General features: G+C 41.4%; 1 pseudogene; it reads right to left on the bottom strand.

The window, feature by feature from the left end:
• Window positions 1-4,335: 4,335 nt before the first annotated feature.
• On the bottom strand, window positions 4,336-13,319 carry LOC129518033 (SH2 domain-containing protein 3A-like; annotated as a pseudogene).
• Between the last annotated feature and the right edge of the window lie 270 nt (window positions 13,320-13,589).

Here is a 13,589-nt window from a genome sequence, read left to right as displayed (position 1 = left end):
GTGGCTAAGCGGTTTAGCGCTGCCTTTGGCCCATGGGCTGATTCTGGAGACCCGGGATCGAGTCCCACATCAGGCTCCCTGCGTGGAGCCTGCTTCTGTCTCTGCCTTTCTCTCTCTCTCTCATGAATGAATAAAAAAATCTTAAAAAAAAAAAAAAAGAAATTACTTGGATTTAAATTAATCTTTACCTTTATTACATCGTCTTTTACAGTATCCAAAGTGAAAATCACAGCTATTGTCCTACCAAATCATCAGATCTTTATCAATTTTCACTTGTTTACCTTCCAAAAGGCAACATTATTGTGTTTATATGTCTTCAGGGGAATATACTCATCAATTTATTTATTTATTTTTTTTATAAATTAATTTTTATTGGTGTTCAATTTACCAACATACAGAATAACACCCAGTGCTCATCCCGTCAAGTGTCCCCCTCCGTGCCCGTCACCCATTCACCCCCACCCCCCGCCCTCCTCCCCTTCCACCACCCCTAGTATACTCATCAATTTAAATGTGTGATGTTTTCTTCTTAAGTAGAATAATTGTTTAAATATTGACATAATGGCATATTCTTTAGACAGAAAAACAATGATTTTAGTGATCATCTTGCATTTCATTTTTTTAATAAAAAAGAAGGTTGTAAAAACATTAATTGACTTAGAAATGTAAATGATCTATCTTGTAGAAAAACACTTAACATAAAATTTACCATCTTAATCATTTATAGTATTCAGTTGAGCAGTGTTAAGCATATTCACATTGTTGTGCAAGAAATCTCCATAAGTTTTTCATCTTGGAAATATGAAACACAATGCCTGTTTAAAGACTCCTCTTTTCCCTCTACCCCTCCTTATCGCCATTCCACTTTATGAATTTGACTCATATGAGTGGAATCATACACTATTTGTCTTTTTGTGATTGGTTTATTTCCTTTGGTATAATGTCCTTAAGTTTCATCCATGTTGTAGCATGTGGCAGGATCTCCTTTCTGTGGGATGCCTGGGTGGCTCAGTGGTTGTGCGTCTGCCTTGGGCTTAGGGCTGGATCCCAGGATCTGGGATAGAGTCCCACATTGGTCTCCCTGCAGGGAGCCTTCTTCTCCCTCTGCCTATATCTCTGCTTCTCTCTCTCTCTCTATGTGTCTCATAAATAAGTAAATAAATCTTTAAAAAGGAAAAAAAAAGATTTCCTTTCTATTTAAGACAGAATGATATTCTATTGCATGTACATACTACATTTTTAAAATCCATTTATCCATTGACTAAGATTTGGGTTGCATTCACCTCTCAGCTCTTACAAATCATGCTGCTAGGACATGGGTATGCAAATATTTCTTTGAGACTTCATTTTTAATTATTTTGGATATATACCCTTAAGTAGGATTGCTAGATTATATGATTGTTCTATTTTTAATTTTTTGAGGAGGGACGCCTGGGTGGCTTAGCAGTTGAGTGCCTGCCTTCTGCCCAGGGAGTGATCCTGGAGTCCCAGGATTGAGTCCCACATAGGGCTCCCTGCATGGAGCCTGCTTCTCTCTGCCTATGTCTCTGCCTCTCTCTCTCTCTGTGTCTGTCGTGAATAAATAAATAAAATCTTTTTTAAAAACTTTAAAAAAATAAATAAAAATATTTTTAAAATACTTTTTTTAAAAAAAGATTTTATTTATTTATTCATGAGAGACAGAGAGAGAGAGAGAGGCAGAGACATAGGCAGAGGGAAAAGCAGGCTCCATGCAGGGAGCCCTATGCAGGACCCCATCTGAGGACTCTGGGATTACGCCTTGAGCCAAGGCAGCTGCTTAACCACTGATCAACCAGGCATCCCCATTTTAAAAAAAATATTTTATTCATTTATTTGAGAGAAAGAGAGAGAGAGAGAAAATGAGTAGGGCAGGGGAGGGGCAGGGGGATAGGGGGAGAAGGGAGAAGGAGAAGCAGGACTCCCACTGAGCACTGAGTCCAAAACGGGTCTTGATCCCAGGACCCCAAGATCATAACCTGAGCAGAAGTGTCAGACACTTAACCAACCAAGTCACTCAGGCAATCTTCAGCCCCTTTATTTTTAACTCCTCATTTTCCAATCCAATAAGATTATTTTAATTTAATGTCTTTGGCAAAACAATTAATGGCATTTTTTTTTTTTTTTTATGCAGTAGAACTGCAAGGTATGCAATAGAACTGCAAGTTTCTTTACTGGTATGCACATTTCAGTAGTTCATTTAAAGATGGAATATTTGGAGGCACCTGGGTGGCTCAGTCAGTTAAGCATCTACTCAGGTCATGATCCCAGGGTCTTAGAATCAAGCCCCATGCCGGTCCCATGCGGGGCTCCACACTCATGGGACAGCCTATGTCTCCCTCACCCTCTGCCCCTCTCCCCACTCATGCTCTCACTCTCTCTCAAATGAATAAATAAAATATTTTAAAAAATAAATAAAAATTGGAGATCCCTGGGTGGCTCAGTGGTTCAGCGCCTGCCTTCGGCCCAGGGCATGATCCTGGAGTCCCGGGATCGAGTCCTGCATCAGGCTCCCTCCATGGAGTCTGCTTCTCTCTTTGCTTCTCTCCCTGTCTCTCTCTTTCTCTCTACATCTCTCATGAATAAATTTAAAAAAATAATAAAAATTAAAAAAATAAATAAAGATTGGGATCTCTGGGTGGCTCAGCAGTTTAGTGCCTGCCTTCAGCCAGGGGCGTGATCCTGGGGTCCAAGGATCGAGTCCCGCATCGGGCTCACTGCATGGAGCCTGCTTCTCCCTCTGCCTGTGTCTCTGCCTTTCTCTCTCTCTCTGTGTCTCTCATGAATAAATAAATAAAATCTTAAAAAAATAAAGATGAAATATTTTTTGCATATCTAGTTTTAAAATTTATTTTGTTTAACCTAAAAATTTTGATTGTTATCAAAATATAAATCCTTTAGAAGTAAACAATCTTTCACACTAGAAAATACATGTAAAATATATGGCATATTGTCTAGCATATAAAGAAATGTAATAAAAATTATTTCCTACTAATTAATATTTAAAATTTCTCTTATTCTTAGACAATTTAAAAAAATATAACTAATTTGCCAGTGAGTATTTTCCATGGTTGAAAACTTAAAACAGAAAAAGAAAGATTCTTTTTTTGTTTGTTTGTTTTCACCACAGCTTTACTGAGAAAAGGAAGTATTGAGCACCTACTCTGTGCCAGGCATTCTTCACTCATGATATTTAAACACTGAGCTTTAATCCCCATGACAACCCCTAGAAAGAATACAGCTTCACTTTTTAAAAAAGATTGATTGATTGATTGATTGATTGATTTTAGAGAGATTGAGAGAGTCTGAGCTCACAAGCAAGTGCATGAGGGGAGGGAGGGGCAGAGGGAAAGGATCTGAATCCAACTCCCTGCTAAGTGGGGAGCCCAAAGCAGGGTTGCATCTCAGGACCCCGAGATCATGAACTCAGCCAAATCAAGAGTCCAAATCAAGTGACTGAGCCACCTAGGTGCCCCCACAGCCTCACTTTTAAGTTGAATGCAGGCACAGAACGGTTGAGCCATTTGCTAGAAGTCACACAGTCTTTAAAAAGCATCTGAGGGTCGCATGGGTAGTTCAGTGGTTGAGCATCTGCCTTTGGCTCAGGTCATGATCCTGGAGTACCGGGATTGAGTCCCCTATCCGGCTCAAGGCAGGGAGCCTGCTTCTCCCTCTGCCTATGTCTCTGCCTCTCTGTCTCTCATGAATAAATAAAATCTTTAAAAGAAGAAGAAAGAAGAAGAAGAAGAAGAAGAAGAAGAAGAAGAAGAAGAAGAAGAAGAAGAAACATTTGAACTCTGGCTTCTAAGACATCTGCAAGTTCTCTTTCCATTAAAAGCCTTATATTTGTAGGATATGTTTGGGGAGGTTGGGTCAGGTAGGACATCCAGAATCTCTAGAAACCTGGATATTCTAATGTGGGGGAGGAAGCCATCCCTCACCCAAAGATCCACGTACATTTTTAGGGAGCAGGCTGGGCTTTTGCAAATCTGCCCCCCCTTTTGTGGGGGCAGAATGTGGGTTCCCACCTCGATTGGCAGGGTGAGCAGCGCAGGGCGACTTCCTTGGTGTCAGCTGGGTTTGCCAAAGCTTGGGTGTTGTAGTATGAAAAAGGTCTGTACTTTCAATCCTCTGTCTCCAGGCACTGTGAAAGGACCCTGAGGACGCTCTGGAACTCCTCAAGAGGTGCACCTTGTGGCGCCCCCACACCTCAGCTTCCCCAGAGCAGCCTTTCTCAGGAGCCCCGCCGCCGCTTCGCGGAACTTGGGTGCACAGCGGCTCCTCTCGACTCCGACTAGCGGCCCGGAAGTTCCCTGCTCAATAGCAGGGCACCGCGGGCACCACATGCGGCAGCGCCCCCTCACTGGGCTCACAGGGTCAGCCTCCCACGTCCAGCTTCCGCCTCAGCGGCTTCAGCTCCTGCTCCAAGGCCAGCGCAGCCTCTGTGGCTCCTTCGGAGCTGGCACCAGGTGCATCCCAGCCGGGACACTGGGGACGTGAGCAGGGCGCTCTTGACGGAGGTCTATCCAGGCAGATCCCCTGCTGCCGCTGCCTGCAGCACCAGTGCCAGCGCCACCAGGCTCCTCAAGGTGCCCGCGGGCTCCTCCAGCTGCCCCGTGCAGCCCAGCACTGCCGGCACCAGCACCTCGTGTGTCTCCAGAAGTTTCCACCTTAAGCGATGCCTATGGGGAAGCGTGAGTAGCTCCAGGCCAGAGGCGACCCCCATGGCACACCTATGAGTCTTGGTCACTCGTAGAAGGAGTGTAGCTTGACAGCCCACCAGTAATAGGTGTAGGTCGGTGCTCTCCAGGGTACTCCAGGAACAGGTCTTTGGGTTCAGCCTATTCTGGGGGCCCAGCAGACAAAACGAGCTGTTAGGGGGGCAGAGACTTCAGCCTATGGTCCTGCAAAACGTCTGTATTCCTTTTCCTCTTTTCCATAGACTTCCCACCATGAAGCCTCTGTTTCTGGGCTACTGTGGCCAGGGGTCATTACTTGGGCATTGGGCAATCTGGACTTGGGCCACCAGCTGATAGTAGGTTGGGGGTGTCCTAATGCATTACATAGCACCACTGAGTAGGATCTCCAACAGTATGGGATCACTACCCATTCCAGGGAAGGCATATGTGGGCACATCTGAGGCTCCTGGTCCACAGTGGTCTTCTGTTGATTGCCCCCATGTGCTTCAAACCTGAAGGCTACCTGCCACTCCACTTCCTAGTCTTGGGCAACTCTATCTGAGCTGAGCTGTCTGGGAGGGTGTCCTTACTAAAGCTGGGTCAAACAGGTCCTTGCTGTATCTCGGGCCTGGAGGCCACAGCCCCTCAGCCTAGGACAGTGGATGCTGCCTGGCCACATAGCTGGGAGCCAGGAGGGCAGACTTGGGAAACACTCATCCTCTAGCTGAAAGAGGGCTGTGGGCTGGCTTGTTCAGGGATGCAGGGCCATATATGGAGCATGTCAAAGTGTAGGACTGAGGCCTGCCAGCAGCAGGAGATCACTGGGTGGCCCCCATGGGACCAGGGGTACAACCACGAAGTCCTCATCTTGCTGAAGGAAGACCTCAGCCTTCCGACGGGACAGGGGGCACTGGTACTACGTTTGGCTGGTAAAATCCTCTCCATCCTGTGGCATCTGCATGGAGTTCTTGGGCCTAGAGGGTCCAGGGTTTGAATTCTGTACTTTCAACAGTCCTGAGTCTTCCACATCTGGGCTAGGACCCACGGAGCTGCCAAGAGGCTGCCTCCTCCCCCCAGCCCACCACCCCTAGTTGGGCTCCAAGCTAAGTCAGAGTTGGCTTGAGATTCTCTCCTTCTCCCGCTGCCCCTCTTCCCACTCTCTTGCTTTTGCTCTTTCTCTCTCAAAGAAATAAATAAGATCTTTAAAAAAATAATATTTTAATAACTGGGTGGCGACAGATGGTAACTACACTTATAATGTACATGTCAAATCACTATGTTGTACTTCTGTAACTAATATATGTCAAGTATATTTCAATTAAAAAGTAAAACAAATTAAAAAAAGTAAGACAAATTTTTTAAGTTTAATTTTTATTATTTATTTTTTAAGAGCTTAATTTTTAGAAAATGACACTCCCTAGGGAGATACTTACAAGTTGTTTTTCTTAAAAATTCATTAAAATCGGGATACCTGGGTGGCTCAGTGGTTGGGCATCTGCCTTTGCTTCAGGACATGTTCCCAGTCTGGGGATTGAGTCCTGCATTGCGCTCCTTGCAAGGAGCCTGCTTCTCTCTCTTCCTATGTCTCTGCCTCTCTCTGTGTATCTCATGAATAAATAAATAAAATCTTTGTAAAAAATTCATTAAAATCTTGAAGACAATTTAATTAAGTTACCATTATTTCAATCAGATGCTATTATCTTCGATCTTGTGTTAGAAAAAATAATTTATTCAATTTATTGCTTTTGACATTACCATTTTTATAAATGTAAAAGAGTGTTTACTTTTAAACCCTGGAATTCAAGTGACATAAAGCATCAACTTGTCTTTAGATGTCATAATGTCTTTTATACTGAGACACTAAAAAAAATGTGTCCCATGAGGGCATCTGGGTGGCTCAGTCTGTTGAGTGTCTGTCTGTCTTTCGCTCAGGTGGTTGTCTGGAGGTCCTGTGATCAAGCCCCATGTTGGGCTCTCTGCTCATGGGGGAGTCTGCATCTCCCTCTCCCTCTGTGCTCCTGCTCTCTTTCACTCTCTCAAATAAATAAATAAAATCTTTAAAACAAGCAAACAAAAAAATGTACTCCATGATAGTAACTAGATATCACAACTGAAGAGTTTGAAGCTTTCTTTTCTCTTTAACAACTTATTTATTTAGAGAGAGCACAAGTGTGTGGGAGAGAGGCAGAGGGAGAGGGAGAGAGTCTTAAGCTGACTCTGAACTGATCTTGGAGCCTGACTTGGCTGGATCTCATGCCCCTGAGATGAGGACCTGGGCCAAAATCAAGAGTTGGATACTTAATTGACTGCACGGCCCAGTATGAAATTTTCTTAACATGTGACCTCAAAAAAAAAAATGTGACCTCAAAAATGCCCTTTTGCTAGTGTAACTTAATTAGCCATTGAGTTCACTTCTTGATGAGTCACAGATAGAAACTACACCAGGTGAGATGTCACACAAAGGAAACTTTATTTGCAGCAAATAAGGAGATCACAGGGAATAACTTCCAAAGCTGTGGCTTCCTACACAAAGGTGTATAAGTTCCTTCTATTTAGGATAAGGATGATTATTTTTAAAAAGAAATCCTTGAGAGCAACTGTCTGGCTCAGTTGGTAGAGTATGCAACTCTGATCTTGAGGTTGTAAGTTCAAGCCCCACATTCAGTGTAGAGCTTACCTAAAAAAGGGGGATCCTCATATGATACATAGGCGCAGGCATAAGGTCACACATGCTCCTTAAGGAAATGTGCCTACCCATATATTGTATGTTACATAAACGAAGCTTGTGCTCCTCCTTGGGTGGATTTTGGTCATTCTAGAGGTCACTTCATGGTCCATCTGTGCAGGCTCAAGTCACGGGGGTTGGGGGACTTATGTTCATACTGGTCTGGGCCAGCTAGAGTTCTGGTCGGGGCAGTCGCTATGTTTGAGATTGGGTTTAGATTTCCGTTTGTCTTAGTTAAGAGATAAACTGACAAGATGATCTTAAGAAAAATGTGGGACAAAGGTCAGTGAGTCCAAACAGGTGGGCAGTAAAAGTTAGGTCTTGGGGTCTGGCTGGTGACACTAGGGACATGGAAAAGCAATTCTGCCTCAAGTGTTGCCACTGATAAGCATCACATTTGCCATCCAAGTATTTTAAACAGTGTTTTGTGCTTGTAGAAGAAGTAAAATAATAATAATAATAATCTTCCTCAAAATGGAGGCATTCTGAATATTATTAATTACATTCCAAAATAATGTTACCATACACTACAAAGTGAAGGGAAGTTTAAGAAATTATGTCTTTTGTGTGTATTTGGATAATTCAAGACTGACATTTTTTTTCTTGGCCTAAATTGTTGATTTTTAACTCTTTTTTCTTCTGGATCTCTCTTTTGCTCTACACTAAGCAGGCCCAGCTCAAAATGAGAAATAACAGGGCACCTGGGTGGCTCAGTGGTTGAGTGTCTGCCTTTGGCTTAGGTGGTGATCCCAGAGTCCTGGGCTGGAGTCCCACATCAGGCTCCCTGCAGGCAGCCTGCTTCTCCCTCTGCCTGTGTCTCTGCTTCTTTCTCTGTGTCTCTCATGAGTAAATAAATAAAATCTTAAAAAGCAGAAATAATTCTTAACAGGAATAGAATTTTACAGTGGAAAAAGAGCCCTGAGTATGGCCCAGTCCAATCCTGTTATTTTTGAGATAAAGACACTTAGCTCTAGTGAGGCTAGCTTTTTGTCTCACAACACACAGCTAGGAGTTGGCAGAGGAAAACTAGAGAATTAGTTTTCTGAGTCACATTACATTGCCTATCAGGGAAATCATGGCAGAAGAAGGTGGTAGAATATTTTATTTTTAGTTTTTAATTGTAAAGACCAACCTAGAACATCTTAAAACTTAGTTAAGAAGCTTAGTTAAGAGGTTTAAACTGGGGATAATTCTGCTACCATTTCGAAATACCTACCCTCATATAAATGGGCGGTGAAGAGAAATGTATCCAAAAAGTGAAATTGGGCAAATAACCAACTAAGCTTGTTGTTTATCTTCTCCCTCGTATTTTATTCTGTGGCATTAAAAATATACTTCTCATAATTATATTTGCTAGATCAATTCACAAAGTCATGATAAGGTTTTCCATGATCAGCATGTTTCCCATGTTCTCATCTGTTTAAAGCTATTGTCTTTGCTTCTTTTCTCTTTCTACTATGTTGGACTTGGTGCCTCTCCCCCACCCCCCACCAGCTTTTTTTTTCTCATTAGGATTGCAGGTTTGCGAGTTCCATTATTGAAGCTCATACGGAGAGAAGAGATGTAATTTAGGTCTTTCTTAGAGTGGAGCCCAGAAAAATATGCCTTCCTTTTTTGGCCCCTTATCCTTCCCATGCAATGAATAGGAATAGTTTATGGCAGATCCCCTTGTACTCACACATTCTGATACACAGCTGGTGAATTGTTTAGCCCTCTGCATGTAGCCTGACCTACACCAACAACCAAAGCTGGGGCCAGGGCACATAGCTTCTGTCATAGCTGCATGCAGAAAATGCACAAAGCTGAGTTTGGAAAGTGAGAAAAAGGATAAAAATGTTTAAGTACCAAATATTCAAACTCTTCTGTGTCAATCCACTTTGTATAGGGAAACTCTTAACGTTTCCTGTTAAGAAAATTGGATTTTCTAAAAATGGATTGATCCATTAGAGACAACTTCCAATTGATTAATCAGGGGATCTTGCTGTCTTCCATTCAGAATAAAAAAAATGAACCACCACAATAAGCCTGTTATCAGAGATTTTTATTTCTGTTTATTATCAATACAAGTAAGCAAACACATTAATTCATCTTCTGTACCTGGACTACTGGAGAGTGATTGTTGTTCAAAATGATAATCCAAAAATGTACCAAATGTTCAAGCATGACAAAAGCTCTTTTTGTTTTTTATTAATCTAATGCAATTGAATTTGGTTTTACTAATTAAACAAAGAGAAACAATACTCTTTAGAATGTTTTCATTAGCAAAGACTTGAGCAAAAATAAATTCACCTGCATTTCATCAGAAAATTGATTTGGTCGGGATCCCCGGGTGGCTCAGTGGTTTAGCGCCTGCATTCAGCCCAGGGTGTGATCCTGGAGACCCAGGATCAAGTCCCACATCAGGCTCCCTGCATGGGGCCTGCTTCTCCCTCTGCCTGTATCTCTGCCTCTCTCTCTCTCTCTCTCTCTCTGTGTGCCATGAATAAATAAGTAAAATCTTAAAAAAAAAATTTGATTTGGTCAAGACATCCTATTTCCTGAACATTTTGGTTCAGGCCTCATAATTTAGTACCTATCCCTGAAGCCACTTTTGAGACACAGTATTTTAAAAATATTGTTCCCCCCAAATTCAAAGAAACATACATATATTTTTTAAACATATATTTTTTTTTAATAGGGAAAACATTTTTCAATTCTGCCATTTTTTTGGCTGTGATATCAAATACCTTGTTTTTTTGGACAAAATAATGCATTCTGTAAGAGATCCACACCCCTCATTAAGGACCACTTCATTTTCTGGCCTGAATTCCGTTTGTTGCTTCCCTGCATTCAGATATTCAGATAAATTATCTACTTTCACTGAAGCATTACTAGCTATATACTTAGGCATAATTAAAAACTCTGAAGTTTTCTTAGGAATACATGAGTTCTTTGTTAAGAACCTTCCACAAATGAATAGAAGGGAACATTTTGTAGTCTTTCTACTATTATACAAAATACCCCAGAATAATGATCACAATTATCTTCTTTCTTTCATTAAATATTCCACTGAAAATCTATTCATGTTAAGTAACATTCACCATTTATTCTCATTTTTAACGCAAAAAGGGTTTGCCATAATTGCAGCCTTGCGTACCAAACTTGTGTTTTTAAAAAGATGCAGCATCTTCTGGTTTTCATATTTTGGAACATGGGACAAGTTAAAAATTAAGGGAACTGCAATGCCTTTTAAAAAAATCAAATCAACACCTTCACCTCCAGCTTTTGAGTATAGCTTTAAGGTCCCCTGGGCTTATTACTTTGGTTTTGATAAAAGCTACTGCTTGCTTCTCAGATGCAGCTATTGCTTAACTTTGGTGACTCACTGTTCTGCAGGAGCAAGTATAACGCTCTTTGTGTACATGCTTTGGTAACAGTACTTCTTAGCTGGTAAGTGACGATATTGTCACTAGAACATAGCAAAATATCAGAACTCCTCTCACCTGCAAAGACTTCAGACAGGCTTCCCCTTTTCCCTAAAAACTGGTGGATTATTTACAGCTACTGTAGGGGGAGGACAAAGAATTTTCCCTTCACCCTTCTAAGTTCTTGGCTGAAACACTCTGTAATAAAAGACGGATAAACATGAAAAAAACGGGGACGCCTGGGTGGCTCAGTGGTTGGTTGGGCATCTGCCTTCGCATGGGCATGGTCCTGGGGGCAGTTGGTCCGGCATCGCGGTCCTTGTAGGGAGCCTGCTTCTCTGCCTGTGTCTCTGCCTGCGTCTCTCTCTCTCTCTCTGTCTCTCATGAATAAATAAATAAAATCTCTTAAAAAAAATGAAAAAAAAAAAAACCGAACAGAACTTTATCAACATGTATACTTCATGTACACCTGGATATACCCAGAAAAACTGAGCAACTTCATAAAGTGGTTCAAGTCACCACCTTAAATACCCTTGTCAGAGAAAGACAAAAGAAAAATGTTGGGGTGGGGAGGAACCAGTTATAGGAGGTTACCACGGAAAAAAACCCCAGTAAACAAAGGTAGATTTTATTATGCAGATTTAAGTGAGAGCCCTCTCCACTACTAGATTCTCTTGTGACTTAGTCATTCTTCACTTCCTGGTACAGAGAGGAAGACACCCTTGCCAATGGAGATTTTCTTTAAAAGTGTAAATTTCCCAGGGCAACCCGGGTGGCTCAGCGGTTTAGCGCTCACCTTCAGCCCAGGGCGTGATTGGGGAGACCCGGGATTGAGTCCCATGTTGGGCTCCCTGCATGGAGCCTGCTTCTCCCTCTGCCTGTGTGTGTCTCTCATGAAAAAATAAAGTCTTTTTTTAAAAAGATGTAAATTTCCCTTACAAAAAGGCAACTTCTACTCTGCTTTTGGAGTTTCTCCTGTGTCTGCTCTTTCTCAAAGTAATCAGGTCAAAATAATCCTTAGGCCAAAAAGAGGCAGATTTTGGGGTGATATATTCTGCAATGCTTCACTACTTTAGTTCAATTTGTGTGGGAGAATGTGGAGTACTAAGTAGGGGATTATGTATGGCTGTGAAGGAGCCATCATAACATTTTTGTTTTGTTTATGTGACTAGGTTGGGAAATCATTTGTAGGGTTTTGAACGAGGAGTGAGGTGGGGATTTGACTTTTTTTTTTTTTTAAGATTTATTTATTTATTCATGAGAGACACAGACAGAGAGAGAGGCAGAGACACAGGCAGAGGGAGAAGCAGGCTCCGTGCAGGGAGCCCGACATGGGACTCGATCCTTAGTCTCCAGGATCACACCCTGGGCTGCTAAACCGCTGAGCCACCCAGGCTGCCCGGATTTGGAGTATCTTAAGCTGACCTCGCGTGAGTACTGAGCTCGACATGGGACTCCATCTCAGGGCCCTGAGATCACTACCTGAACTACCTAAATAGAAATCATGAGTCAGATGCTTAACGGACTGTGCCACCCAGGTACCCCCCAAAAAGACTAAATAATTATTTATTCATTCCTTAATTTCTGTTTTTGGTGTTATTGTTTATATATGTCATTGAGGAGGCTCCTGTCTGGCTCAGTCAGTGGAGCTTGTGCTTCACGATCTCAGGGTCCTGAGTTTGAGCCTCACCTTGGGAGTAGAGGTTAGTTACTAGAAAGAAAAAGAATATATATAGATAGATAAATAGATAGATAGATAGATAGATATGTATGTCATTGATTTTTCATGAAGTATAAATTCCATTTTTTAATTTCATTTTTTCTAGCTTTATTGAGGTATTTTTTTTTAATTTTTATTTTATTTATGATAGTCACACACAGAGAGAGAGAGAGGCAGAGACACAGGCAGAGGGAGAAGCAGGCTCCATGCACCGGGAGCCCGACGTGGGATTCGATCCCAGGTCTCCAGGATCGCGCCCTGGGCCAAAGGCAGGCGCCAAACCGCTGCGCCACCCAGGGATCCCTTTATTGAGGTATTATTGGCAATAATTGTATACATTTAGGTTGTACAATATGATTTTTAAAAAGATATACAGCATAATAATTTAATACATTGTGAAACGATTACCACAATGATGTTAATTGATACATCCATCACCTCATATGGTTATCATTTTTTTTTTTGTCTGTGGGATGAGAATACTTATTTAAGATCTATTTGCTTATCAGATTTCCAGTATATAATGTAATATAACTAACTATAGTCACCATACTGTACATTAGATCTCAAAGTTACTCATCTCATAACTGGAAATTTGTACCCTTTGAATAAAATATTCCTATATCCCCTAGCCCCCAGACTCTGGCAACCACTGTTTAAATCTCTGGTACTATGAGTTCAGTTTTTAAGAATTCCACATATAAGATCATAAAGTATTTACTTTCTGTGTCCCTTATTTCACTTAGCATACTATGTCCTACAGGTTCATCCATGTTGTCACAAATGCCAGAATTTCCTTTTTTTATGGTTGACACATTACATACATATACATACACATTACATACATATAGTATGATATATATAATCACATTTTCTTTATGTATTCATCCATTGACAGACATTTAGATTCTTTCCAAGTATTTGCTATTGTGAATAATTCCTCAATGAACATGGGCGTGTAAGATATTTAAATGATTATTTCATTTCCTTTCTTTAAAAATTATTTATTTATTTATTTATTTATTTATTTATTTATTTATTTG

The sequence above is a fragment of the Nyctereutes procyonoides genome, unplaced genomic scaffold, assembly GCF_905146905.1.
Source record: "Nyctereutes procyonoides isolate TBG_1078 unplaced genomic scaffold, NYPRO_anot_genome, whole genome shotgun sequence".
NCBI classification, from domain to species: Eukaryota; Metazoa; Chordata; class Mammalia; order Carnivora; family Canidae; genus Nyctereutes; species Nyctereutes procyonoides.
Note: the sequence above shows the minus strand (reverse complement) of the source record. Positions and strands in the feature narration are given on the sequence as shown.